This window comes from Curcuma longa, chromosome 5, assembly GCF_044706935.1.
Source record: "Curcuma longa cultivar G26 ecotype Majalengka, Jawa Barat chromosome 5, ITB_CL_G26_1.1, whole genome shotgun sequence".
NCBI lineage: Eukaryota > Viridiplantae > Streptophyta > Magnoliopsida > Zingiberales > Zingiberaceae > Curcuma > Curcuma longa.
Genome location: NC_133865.1, coordinates 13406504 through 13419147, shown reverse-complemented (window position 1 = coordinate 13419147; position 12644 = coordinate 13406504). Strand labels below are relative to the sequence as shown.

At 35.5% G+C, this 12644-nt stretch overlaps 1 non-coding gene across 1 annotated transcript; it reads left to right on the top strand.

The window, feature by feature from the left end:
* The first annotated feature begins 11507 nt into the window (after nucleotides 1-11507).
* Nucleotides 11508-11613, top strand: LOC141830253 (small nucleolar RNA R71). Its single transcript, XR_012601944.1, has one exon. It is a non-coding gene; the product is annotated as a small nucleolar RNA R71 (small nucleolar RNA).
* Nucleotides 11614-12644: the final 1031 nt, after the last annotated feature.

The window sequence follows — 12644 nt, the reverse complement described above, 5'->3', positions numbered from 1 at the left end:
CAACTGATAGTAATGTTATTATCCTGATAAATTAGATTAAATCTTTATTTATTTTAATATATTATAAATAATTTAAGATTATAAAAATTGATAAAGTATTATATTTTTTATGTACTTAAATAACAATTAAAAACTAAATTTACAATTAGAGTTTACATAAGTTAATGAATAAGTTTACTTATAAATTGTTCCGTTCATTAAAGTCAAAGAACTAAGTTTATTAGTGTTCAAGTTTACTTATTTTATAGGTTCTTTTACTAATCAATGAACACAATCAAAGTTTATCGAATCGAACATCAAATTTATTTTCATGAACATCCAATTCATGCCCCTGGAGCATAGTTAAGTTGGTTACTATGAGACAAACTTATTGAAGTGGACAAAGGTCGAATCTCGACGAAACCGAGACAATGCTCTTCCCGTAGCCAACTACAGCTTATCGATTACGTCCTCACAGATGATTGTGAGGCTGACCGTATGAGACTGCTGGGATGACAGATTCTATCTTTTAGTGAAATAAACATCCAATTATTCATATACAACCCTAAGAGGCACTACCACCTTGTACTAATATGTTGGGCCAACGAACTTGATTTGTCAATTCCACCTTCCTACTTGACGAAGTAAAAGTTTTTTGCAATTAGTGTAGTTAAAAATTTTAACTCTATATAAAATTATTTAAAATTGCTTTAGTAGTTAATTTTTATAATTAGTTAGATAGTGCAAAGAAGGAAACTAACACATTAACATCAAAAAGGACAATGATCGAAGAAATAAACCAATAATTGCATGTTTCAGCTAAAAAGATATCTCTATTATTCAACTATTTCACCTAAACCAAACTTGTGTGATTAATATCGAAAAAGGCTGATGAAATAATAAATCAACTTGTGTGATTCAACTAAAAAGGTGCCATTACTTCATAACTACTCCACCTTCCACTTCCACCTTCCCATATTTGATAGAGTTAAATTTGCTTTGATTGAAATTAGAATAATACAATCACTAATTTAATTAACTAAAAGTTATATAAGTCGTTAATTTTTTATAATTTCTTGAAATTTAAAAAAAATCATTTACGTTTTATTTGGGAGGAGATGAGAGAGAGGAAATAGTAAATAAGGAAAAAGAGAATTTTGACTCTTATTTGGGATGGAATGAGTTAAGAAGGGGAAGGAAAGAGAAGGGTATATATGCTTTACCCTTGCATGCTCATGAATCGTTAAAATTTCTTATATTTCAATTTGAGGTGTAAGGAAGGGGAACTAAAAAATATTTTATTTCAATTCTATCTTTATTTTAAAATGTTAATTCTCAAATTAATTCATCTATTTAGATATCTCGTCTTTGCGACGTCATTCCTGACACAATGCGCACCGTCACCATCTAGTGTCCAACAACTCGCACTGCATGACGTCGACACCAACCCTCATCGCAAATCTCTTCAAGGATAAGACTCAAGAGGATAGAGACAAATAATTCTAAATTTCTTCTTCTTCTCCTTTTCCAAGATAGGGACTTATCCAAACAGCATGTGTTGTCTATTTTAGTACCTTTCATATCCCAACTTCTATATGTAATATTGATAAAATTTTATAATTTTTCATCCGTCCTCTACATGCGTTGTCTTTTTTAAGAAGTGTGGGTATTTATATATTTAATCTTTATTCTCTTTTTTCCCTCCTAAATAAGGTAATACATGTTACATTAATGAACCTTCCATCCATTCCAAATAAGAAAAACATAAATACTTTACTTCCCCTCATTTTTCCTTCCTTCCCCTTCCTTCCCCTTCCGTTAATAAACATTCTCTCACTCCATCTAAATAGAACGCTAATTTTTTTTTAAAAAAAAAATCTGTCATATTTTATTAGCAAAATTAAGATTTTATTAGAAAATCTATTATTTGATAAAGAATTAATTATGTTATCAAATTTGACGAAAAGGGGTTAGATCTCATGTGTTAGATAAACTTTTGAGTTTTGTGCGTTGGGATCGATGATGATGTCGCTAAAGGAGATGAATAATGATTCGCTTCGATTGTGTACATCGTTCGTTGTGCTCATCTACAAAGAGGTTAACACCTAGTGGACAAATAACAAACACAAAATAGAACAAGCACTACATCTCGATTTTTACATGGTTCAAAATTCTTGATTCCTACTCCATGGCCTAGTGTTTTAATGGTATTAGCACTATGTTTTTTCCTTCTCAGATACCTTTTGGAGGTGAACAGGAAACCACTTATAATTCATGTTTTTTATAAACAACACGAACAAGAAAATAACAGAAACAAATGCAAAGAAATACAATGCAAATAAAATAATTTTATAAATGAATCTCATTTTGTAGTTATTTTGGATTGTTTCTTGAAGGTCTTAAAATGTAGCAATACTTTCCTTTAAAACCTTAAGAATTTGCATCCTAAATTCTTTACAAAATCCTCTTTTATAGACTTCAAATCATAATTGAAAACTGAGTTGGCTACTTGTCGCCATCAGTGGATTGTCTTTCAGAATTTGAACGTTGCACTTGTAGAACGACTCTTCCAACTCAACATTGACCACAACAGTTGACTATTATACCATATCAACTGAATGTTGGATTAGCAATTGAGTTTTCAAATCAATTCAGAAACTCTTTGTTTGCTCCAAATAGTATCTTCAATCGATTGATATTCAATAAACTCCCTTAAACCCTCTCAAATCCTAAACTTGAGATTTAGGGATTCATTAATCAATTGCTGGTACATAGTAGTCAATTAATACCTCCGTTTCAACCTTGCAAGGCTAAATTCTCGTTTTGCCCATTATTCGATTGACCTATCATGATTTTTTTTTACTTAGCATCTAATCAATTTTGACATATTGAGACTTCTTTCAAATAATATCTGGTCAATCTTAATCTATCGAGCTTTTATCAATGCTTAGCATCTGATTAACCTTAATTTGTCGGGATTTTTACCATTGCCTAGAATCTGATTAATCTTGACATATTAAGACTTCACCATTTTTTAGCATCTAATCAACTTTGATCTTCCAGAACTTCCTATCTCATTTCTAATATTCGGTCAACCTTGATTTGTCAAGACTTCACACTATCAAGTGTTGGGTCAACCTTGACTAATATAAACTTTGCGTCTGTCAAATATCTAGTCCTCCATGACCTACTTGGATTTCACCTCTCATATCAGCTCCCTATTCGACTTTCAACCACTAAATGTCTGATCAATCATGACTCACTTAGACTTCGTCCTTGCTAATTCTCTGTTATACTCTCAACTGTCAAGTTCTGATTAATCGTGATTCACTTGGACTTTTCTACTGTCAAGTATTAGGTCAACTTTGACCTACTTAACTTTTTGCTTAAACATCAACCATCGAGCACCCATCTTGGTCAACCTTGACCCGAGGTTGATTATACTTACAATCTCCTCCTCTATTAATCTCTTTTTTTTTCTTTGGCATCTTGCTCTACCATTAGACATATTGGTCAAATATTAAAATTCAATTCAAGCTTGGTCAACCTTAACCAAATTAATGTCGATGATACAGAGGTAAATAAGGGCTCCACGAGATATAACCTTGACTCGATCAACATAAAATCTACATGCATGGCATGTCCTTGACTGGGTCAACATAGACCCGAGTCACTTGGAGTTTCGACTACACTCAGGTTGAGTCGAATTGGGTCAAGATGGCTTTGGATTAGGTCGAATGTAGTTGGGGGAACTCGGGATTAATTAGAGTAACTTTGCCAAATTTAGCAAAGTGTAGGTTGAGTCAACGGAAGGCTTTGTCTGGTGAATTAGCAAGGCTAGATTTAAGTACGACAGAGTAAGGGACGTGTCAATTGCTAAACATCATATCAAAAGGCTCATCGGTATCTTATCAGTAGTAATGAGCACTAGTGGAAAAGGTGCATTGTCTACTTTAGCCCTAAGGCCTCTTGATTTTATTTTTGAACTTTTCCTAAAAGGTCTCATACAAATAGAGATATCTTCCCTATTATAAACTCATAATCTTTTTCATATATTTCTAATGTGGGGCTTGATTGAAATTTCAACAATCCTCCCTTCAACAAAGGATCACCCTACTCCCATTGAGGCCACTCATTTTCACTGTGTCACACACCTTACATGTACCATCTGGAGCACCACCCACTCCTTTCTATTGCGTCGCACACCTTACATGTACTACCTGAAGCATTACATGCCTCGAGAGCTTATCATGGATTTTATCGGAAACCTCATTTCATTGTCCCCATGGTTCGGGCATCCCTTACCTCTATTATTTTTTTTATGAGATCATGACTCTTATACCAATTGTTAGAACCGAAGGAATTAACATATCTCCACAATATTATGATATCGTCCACTTTAGGTGTAAGTTCTTATGGTTTTATTTTTGAGTTTTCTCTAAAAGTTTTCATTCCAATGAAGATATCTTTCATTTTATAAACACATGATCTTCTCCATGTATATTCAATGTGAGACTTTGATTGTAATCCCAACAAGATAAGCACACTACATTCGACACTACAATTATCCTACTTTTCTCCATTTTTTTCCTTTCTTCTCTCTGGATTTGACTTAGCATCAGAGGGTCATGCGAAGGTGCCTCTTGACTCCCTTTTAACCTTTGATTGATATCTTAGGCGCCAGTTGTTGGTGGAATTTTGCCATTACGATGCGTGCCCAATTAAGTCGATTTGTACTCACTAGGAGCAGACCCATTAATTGTCATTTTAGAGACTAATCTGGCAATGGTTAACTCAGTAAAAGTCAACAAAGGATGATTCGATAGAAGTTGATCCATTCCTCAATCTCAGACCGAAATAGTCTATCACACTAACAATATGCTACATCATTAGAACTTTTTAAAAATATATATGGTTTTTTAGAAATATCTTTTAAATTTGTATTAAAATAATTAAAATTTTATTATAAAAATCTATTATTTTATTTAAAAAATAAATATTGTTATCAAACTATAAAAAAAGGATTTAGCAATCCCATGAAATAAATATGTTTTTGAATTAATACAATTTTCTTGTGTGATAATACCTCATTTCTTGATCTTTGACCTCAATTACTATGAGTGCCACGCCTGATTAGTGCAATGGGATGTATCTATTTATCTATTTCGACTTGAATGTGACTAAGTTTGAAAAGACATCTTAGAGTGTTTAGGGTTGAGCTAAGAGGGTCTCTTAACACTATTTTTTCCTTTTTCAATTCGAGTTATTTCACAAAGACTTGTCATCCGAGGGAGGAGGAATAAGCACACATATATATACTTGAAGTGGACAGTACTAGTGCCATGCATATTATGTTATATTCGAGAAAGAATGAATCACTCTTGAAAAAGAATAATTCTCTCTTAATTGGTTGGATCTTATAGGTGTGATAGATTTAGTTTTCTCGGCGAGGTCTCTTGTTAAGTTAGGATGGCCAAATGTATTGGGGAAAAGAATAAGTAAAATTTTTATGTATATTAGGATGATATTTTTATTTTATTTGTCCTTTATTATATATATATAGGAATTTGATATCTTGCGCGTCTTATAATGCGCAACTCATATGTCACAAAAGATTCAGGGTGCCCAAAATAGTAACAGGTGCCCAGAACAGTAACTGTGTATTATTTATTTTTTTAGTTTACGGTTAAACCATTTAAGATTTTTTCTTTAGGGTTTAGGAGTTGAGTTATATTATTAAGTATAAAAAAATTTTTAAAATAAAAAAATTTAGTTGCTCACGGGGTGTGTCAGATAAGGAGTGCAGGATAACAATTTAACACACCCCATGAACAATTAATTTTTTTTTTTTGTTTTAAAAATTTTTATGTGCTTAATACTATAACTCAACTCTTAAACCCAAAAGAAAAAATCTTAATAATTTAATTGTAAGTCAAAAAAAATAAAAAATAAAAAATATCATTATTCATGTTCCGAGCATCCGAAATCCTATATATATAGGCCTTATCTGAAGTCTACTCAAGAGCATCATTTTTTGTGTCTTAGGCAACCGTTTACCTGCTTCGCGGGACCTCGGTCCACTCATGTAAGCTTCTGTGGGCGGCACTTTTTGTCGGTTAAACAGAAGGGCACGAGTGCGGTCCGCTTCTGAGTAGGCACCTGCGGCTTACGCTTCAACACCTTCGGCTTTTGAAGTTGTTAGAGGCTTTTTAGTCTAGTGTTGCTGCTGCAAAAGTAGTGACTAAATATTTATTGTTGAAGAACCTGAATCACCACCAAAGGGAGCTAGGAACCAATAGCACAAGAGCCTTAGCACGGCATCCTGTGCGCTCTCATTTCCTTTTTAAGGAGGGATTTGACATCCAACATGTCTTATAATGCGAGCTTCATATGCGATTATTTGAGGAGCCCAAAAGGATTTTGGGCGCTCGAAACATAAACAGTAATTTTTTATTTTTTATTATTTTTATTTACCATTAAGTCATTTAAAATTTAATTTCCTTTTAAGGTTTAGAGGTTGTGTTATAGTATTAAACATATAAAAAATTTTAAAATGAAAAAAATTTAATTGCTCTGTGTTAGATTGTTATCCCGCACTTTTTATCCTGCACATTCTATTCTATGAGCAATTATTTTTTTTATTTTAACATTTTTTTATATTTAATATTATAATTTAATTCTCTAAATTCTAAAAAAAATTAATGGCTTAATTATAATGGCTTAAAAATAATAAATAAAATATACTGCTCGGAACCTTTTTCAAATATCCCAAATCTTCTATGGACGAATCACATGCGCGCTATATATCAAATCCGTATATATATATTCCCAATTCCCGCGCTACTTTCACATGGTCCATGAGGCGCGCTAGCGAGTCTTTTCTCAGTATTGCAGCAGCACTCCTCGTGCTTCCTCCTGCCTCAGATACAGCCCATCCATTAATGGACGGCGCGCGGCACCGACGACGTGGAGCTAGCTCCTCCTCTCCACTACTGCCGATCGATTAAACCCAACAAACATTTAAAGAATAAGAAAAAACAAAAGAACCACTCTCGTGAGATCGACAAATCCTGCTCGATGCATGTCGTCGTCACACAAGTTGTCGCTCTCAATCATAGAGATGATGATGATGATGGATGCATTACAGCTAGCTAGCATCGATCATGTCGCATGCAGCTAGCTAGCAACGTTTCCCACGTGCACCGGCACACCAGTCGCATTGCGATGTGAGTTAGAAGAAGCCGGGCGAGCTAGGGCACTTTCGTCGGTGACGGTGAAGTCGACGCAGCTAGCGCGACGATCGAGTTTGGTTGCATTTCCACATCGATCTAACGGTGTGATATGCATCCACACCAGCTGAAGAAGATGAGAAAGATCAATGTGTTCCCGATCCTGGCGGGCAGGCCGACCGGGGACGATGGCGACTGGGCAGGACAGAGCAGGGCAGCGCAGCTTTGGGGTTTTGAGGGAGATGGACGCTGCACTGCAGTATTAGGGTTAGGGTTCCATCGCCTTTCGAGGGAATCTGCTGCGCCGCCTTTTCAAGTTCGGGCTAGGGCTAAAGAAGAGCACAGGACTTTTTTGTAATAGGGCCAAATTAAAAACGAGTGCTTTCATTTTATTATTATTATTTTTTAAATTATTTTTTTTAATTTTATACGATCTTATATTAATGAAATGTTGAAGAAATTAGATTAATTCGCCATTAGCGACCCATACGAGATTTCATATAGCTGAGTTGGTTATAACGCAGTAAACTTTCACGATCATCTGTGAAGAGGTAAATCGAAAAACTGTAGTTCACGACATAGGAGGGTATTGTCTGTCTTCGCCAGGATTCGAACCCTTGTCCTCTTCTACAATTCTGCTGCGTTATGCATCGGGGGCAATTACAGACAATATTCTTTTACGTTGTGATTAATACCTCCTCACAAATGGTAGTGGAGTTGCTAGACCGCCAAGACGGATTCCATTTTTTTTAAAAAAAAAATTAGATTAATGAAATATCTACCATTCGAATACAGATTATAATATTTTTTTAGTGGAATGAAAATTTTAAAGCTGTTAAATAAGAATTTATTTGTACTTTTAAATTTACTCTGAACGAATTAACATGAAAGACCACCCATCTACCGAATTAGATGAGCTTGAGGCTCAAATATTGGATTATAAAATATTATATAAAAAAAATAGATTCGCTATCATCAATGTTGAAATAATATCGATGATAGATTAATTTTAATCAATATTAAAATAATTTTAATCAACATATATACATTAATAAAAAGAAATATTTTTAAGGATGAAAAAATAGAATGGAGTATTCTTTAGCCTTTTTAATTTTTTTGACACGTGTAATCTGTTCATTATTCACGTGCTTGCTATTAGCTAGAGAGCATCCATTTGATGATATTAATATGGATGTTCTAATACTCAAATTAAATTAATTAATACGGGACAGATTTATTAAAGTGAATAAGAGTTAAATATTGATGAAGCACATAGTGGCTAGTTATTTTCAACTAATTTATCTTTTCACAGTAATTATTTTAAAAAATCACATTATGCTCAAAAATGATGTTATAATACTCAAATGCAAATATTCTTTATAATTAATAAATAAGTAATTTTTTTTAAAAATCATTCAATTGAAAATATATTTATTTATTTAATATAAAATGAAAATATCTTGTGTGTTAATATTAAAATGAATGTGAGTGTGTTAATAAAAGAAATATATTAATATAATTGATCCTATGTTTTTTTAAAGAGATGATATATATTAATTTTTAAATTAAGGGTATCAATTCGAATATCTCAATTTTGTAAATTAAAAATATTATAAAAAAAAATTAGAATATGATTTGAATTCAACTTGAAAATCATAAATTTAAATTTAGATAACCCAACCAACCTAAATAACTCGACAGACCTAATTAAAATTTCTTTTACTATTTCATCTAATAATTCTTTACTTCTATCTAATATTTTATATATTATTGTCAAACTAATTTTCTATGATCGATATATAAAACATCTTAATTTTAAAAATAAATTTTAATTTAACTAAAATAATTTTTTATCTTAAACTCAAACCAAATCGAGATAATCCGAATCTAATTTTAAAAAAAATTTTCAAATTAGATTTTGATCTGATCTGAATCCTAAAGCTCCTAATCATAATTCGATATTTTTCAAATTAATTTAAATTAAATTGACGAGGGGATGCTTTTACAAAATCTCTATCTATCCTTATCGTATTAATTTTCCATATTATATATTTTATTATAAATGTTGCAATTAATTAGCTTTAAGTGTGAATCGCCAACTGTAATTAGGAGGAGATTAGGAGACTGACGGCTCTATTTTCCCACGTGTTTTAATCGCAATTAATGTCGGGCACACGTGCGAAACGTGCCCCGAAGAAGACGATAAGAGTAGCGGCTTCACTTCACACGGCTAGCTGTCCAGTCGACAACGAGCCGCAGTCATGGAACAACGCCAACTATTTTAACTTTTTAAATCAACATTTTCTAAAATGTGAAGAAATCGATATCGTCCACTCATAAACAATTCAAATCGATCACAAAAGATATTAATTATTTTTGTTTTTTTCTATCATATTAGTCGTGATCGCGATGACTTTCACAAAGGGACAGTCGACTGTTGCTCGCTGACCTAATTACAAAGTGAGAGAACTTTTAGAGGTTTGCCAAAGGTCACAAGGCAAAATCAATAGTTAACCATTGAATTATTTTTTTAGTTAATCAGTGATGTGGGTGTTATAAATGACGTGGCTTCCTCTAGGGTAAAAGTCAAAAGTCAAGTGAAGAGTTAATGTTTGTATTGATCTGGTAAGATAAGTCAACATGAACCCAAGAGAAGCGATCCCACTAGGGAGAAATAGTCCGACACCTCCAGCTCGGTGATACTTCAGGATCATTTTGGGCTGTCCTAGACCTTACTTGGGCATCCAAGACCCTCGATCTCAAATCTTGCCTCGCTATCTCGATCGTCTCATCTCGACCATCTCGATCGTCTCGTCTCGGTCATCTCGGTTGTCTCGACTTGTCTCGTCTCGCCATCTCGGTTGTCTCGTCTTGGCCTCGAGCCCGTCTTAGTCTCATCTCGGCCCTCTCGGTCATCTTGATCTCAAGTCTCATCTCGACCACTCCGTCTCGACTGACTCCATCCTGGGCTCCACGTTTATTTCTTCTGCCAACCACCATCTTACATGGCCTACTAAAGGAGAACGTGAATATTTTGGCAGGCACTCGAGACCAAGAATGAACAGATAATTACGAGGTTGTCAGACTTAGTCCCCTTAGATACCCTTTTTCTGTATATAAAGCCAAAAGAAAATAGCTGTCGGATCTGGCCTCCTCACAGGTTTCTATAAGGGTGTTATCTCCATTTTACATGGAGATGTCTTGAGTGGGCTATAAAAAGCCTAACACACCGTCTTATTCCAAGTTCAACTCTGAAAATTCTACTGGTATTATCTTCTTTCCTATCCAATTTCATCATCTTTCACATAACCCTAACTTGAGCGTCGGAGTGGCCTACTGGGACTCCCAGACACCAGTCTAACCTCTCCTTGAAGTGTGTTTCAGGTCCTCATCGTCTTCCGCGTCTAGCTCATCTAGGAGGCCGCGCATGTCGAACTGTTCGTTGACTGATAACTTAACCATCCGCGGCAGGAAGGAGGTTGCTCAACTACCGGTGGGAACGTGAGGCCTTCCATAGGAGCAGTCACCTGAGGCTCTCTATCCTTCAGGGTCCGTCCGCTCCTAAGCTCTATTGCCTTGCAGTGCTCCATGGGGTTAAAATCTGGTTTTCCCGGGAGTGCACCCGATGGTCTGGAGGAGAGGGATGAGCTAATCTGTGCAATCTGAGTCTCTTGCATCTTCATCCTCTTATCATGGTCATCAAGTTTATCATTAATCTGGACCATGTCGTTTTGTATCTTCTCCAGCATTTGCAAAATTTTCTGGGTGTCTGATGGCTCCTCACTCTTCTTTATGGCATTGGGGTAAGAGGGTCCTTGGTTGTTGCGGTATGAAAAGTTTGGGTGATTCCTCCAACCCGGATTATAAGTGTTTGAGTACGGGTTGTTTCTTGGATTGTTGAAGGTACCAACTGCATCACATTGTTCATATTGATCAATCTGAGCTTGAAGTGTTGCAAACTGGCACGCTTCACGTGTGTGACTGGAATCTCCACAAATTTCGCAAGGTGAAACCACCGCATTTACCTTGCCAATTCCCATGCCATCTACCCTTTTGCTAAGGGCGTCCATCTGTGCATTAAGCTTGGTGAGGGTATCAACTTCATATTTCCCGGGTGCTCTGGCTCGGTTACTCCTTTCATTGGCCCATTGATGATGATTCATGGCCACACTTTCAATAAGTTCCTCGGCTTCTTCCAAACTCTTGTTCATTAATGCTCCTCCTGCAGCGGAATCCAAATATACCTTAGTCTGATAATTGATTCCATTGTAGAAGGTGTGGATGATAAGCCATCTTTCTAAACCATGGTGTGGACACTTCCTCAACATCCCTTTAAACCTATCCCAAGCTTCAAATAATGATTCTGAATCCAATTGTTGGAAGCTTGCAATCATATTCCTCATATAGGCCGTCTTACTTGGGGGATAAAATTTATTCAGAAAACACTGTTCAAATTGCTCCCAAGAAGAAATCCCACTGGGGGGTAAAGAGTAATACCAAGCTTTAGCTGTATCCCTTAAAGAAAATTTGAAAAGTTTGCATCTTACAACGTCGAATCCAGCCCCTTGTATTCCCATTGTACTGCAATGATCTGAAAATATTTCCAAGTGCAGGTTGGGGTCTTCGTGGGGTCCGCCGCCAAACTGAGCTTGCTGAACCATTTGTATGTAGCCTGGTTTGATTTCAAAGTTTGCGGCTTCATTGTTTGGAAATGCGATGCAAGACGTTGTGCCTCTCGAATGTGGTGCTGCGTAGTCTTTGAGTGACTTTTGGGCCATTGTGACTGAAGATTCTTCTTGAATAGTTTGTCTTTGGGTGTGAAGTCTCCTTCGGTAGGTTCTTTCTATCTCAGGGTCTAGGGGAAACTCCACTTGGTTGGCCCTGCGCATGCACAAAATAAAAATGAATTAAATCCTGGAACCAAAGAATAGTATATGCAAAAAGAATAGTGTACCAATCAACAAATCAAAAGAATATAAATGAATGGAAGCTGTGTATAAAAGAAAAGAAAAGAAATAGCGGAACTCTAACTGTATATGTTTAGAGAAAAATTGCGCACAGTCCCCGGCAACGGCGCCAAAAACTTGACCACGCCCGCAAGTATACGGGTGTCGTCGAAGTAATAAAATATCGATCCACTGGGACTGTGGAATAATTCGCTAAACCGATACAAGAAGAGTTGGAGAGATCCGGTTTGTTGTAGGGTTGAATTGTGGAAAGTGGGGGTGAAAGTGAACTCCTAAACCTCCAACAAGGACAAGATCGACTAAGTGAAGTGTGTGTGAAACGATCCTAGGACTTCGGTATCCTCGAGGTATTGAATGATCGCCTGTGGACTCCTTACCATTCCTCCATATCCATACAATTGCAGAGATTCTAACCAAAATATCCAATTAGACCTCGTCAGGTTTCCTCGGAATAATCAATAAACCCCTA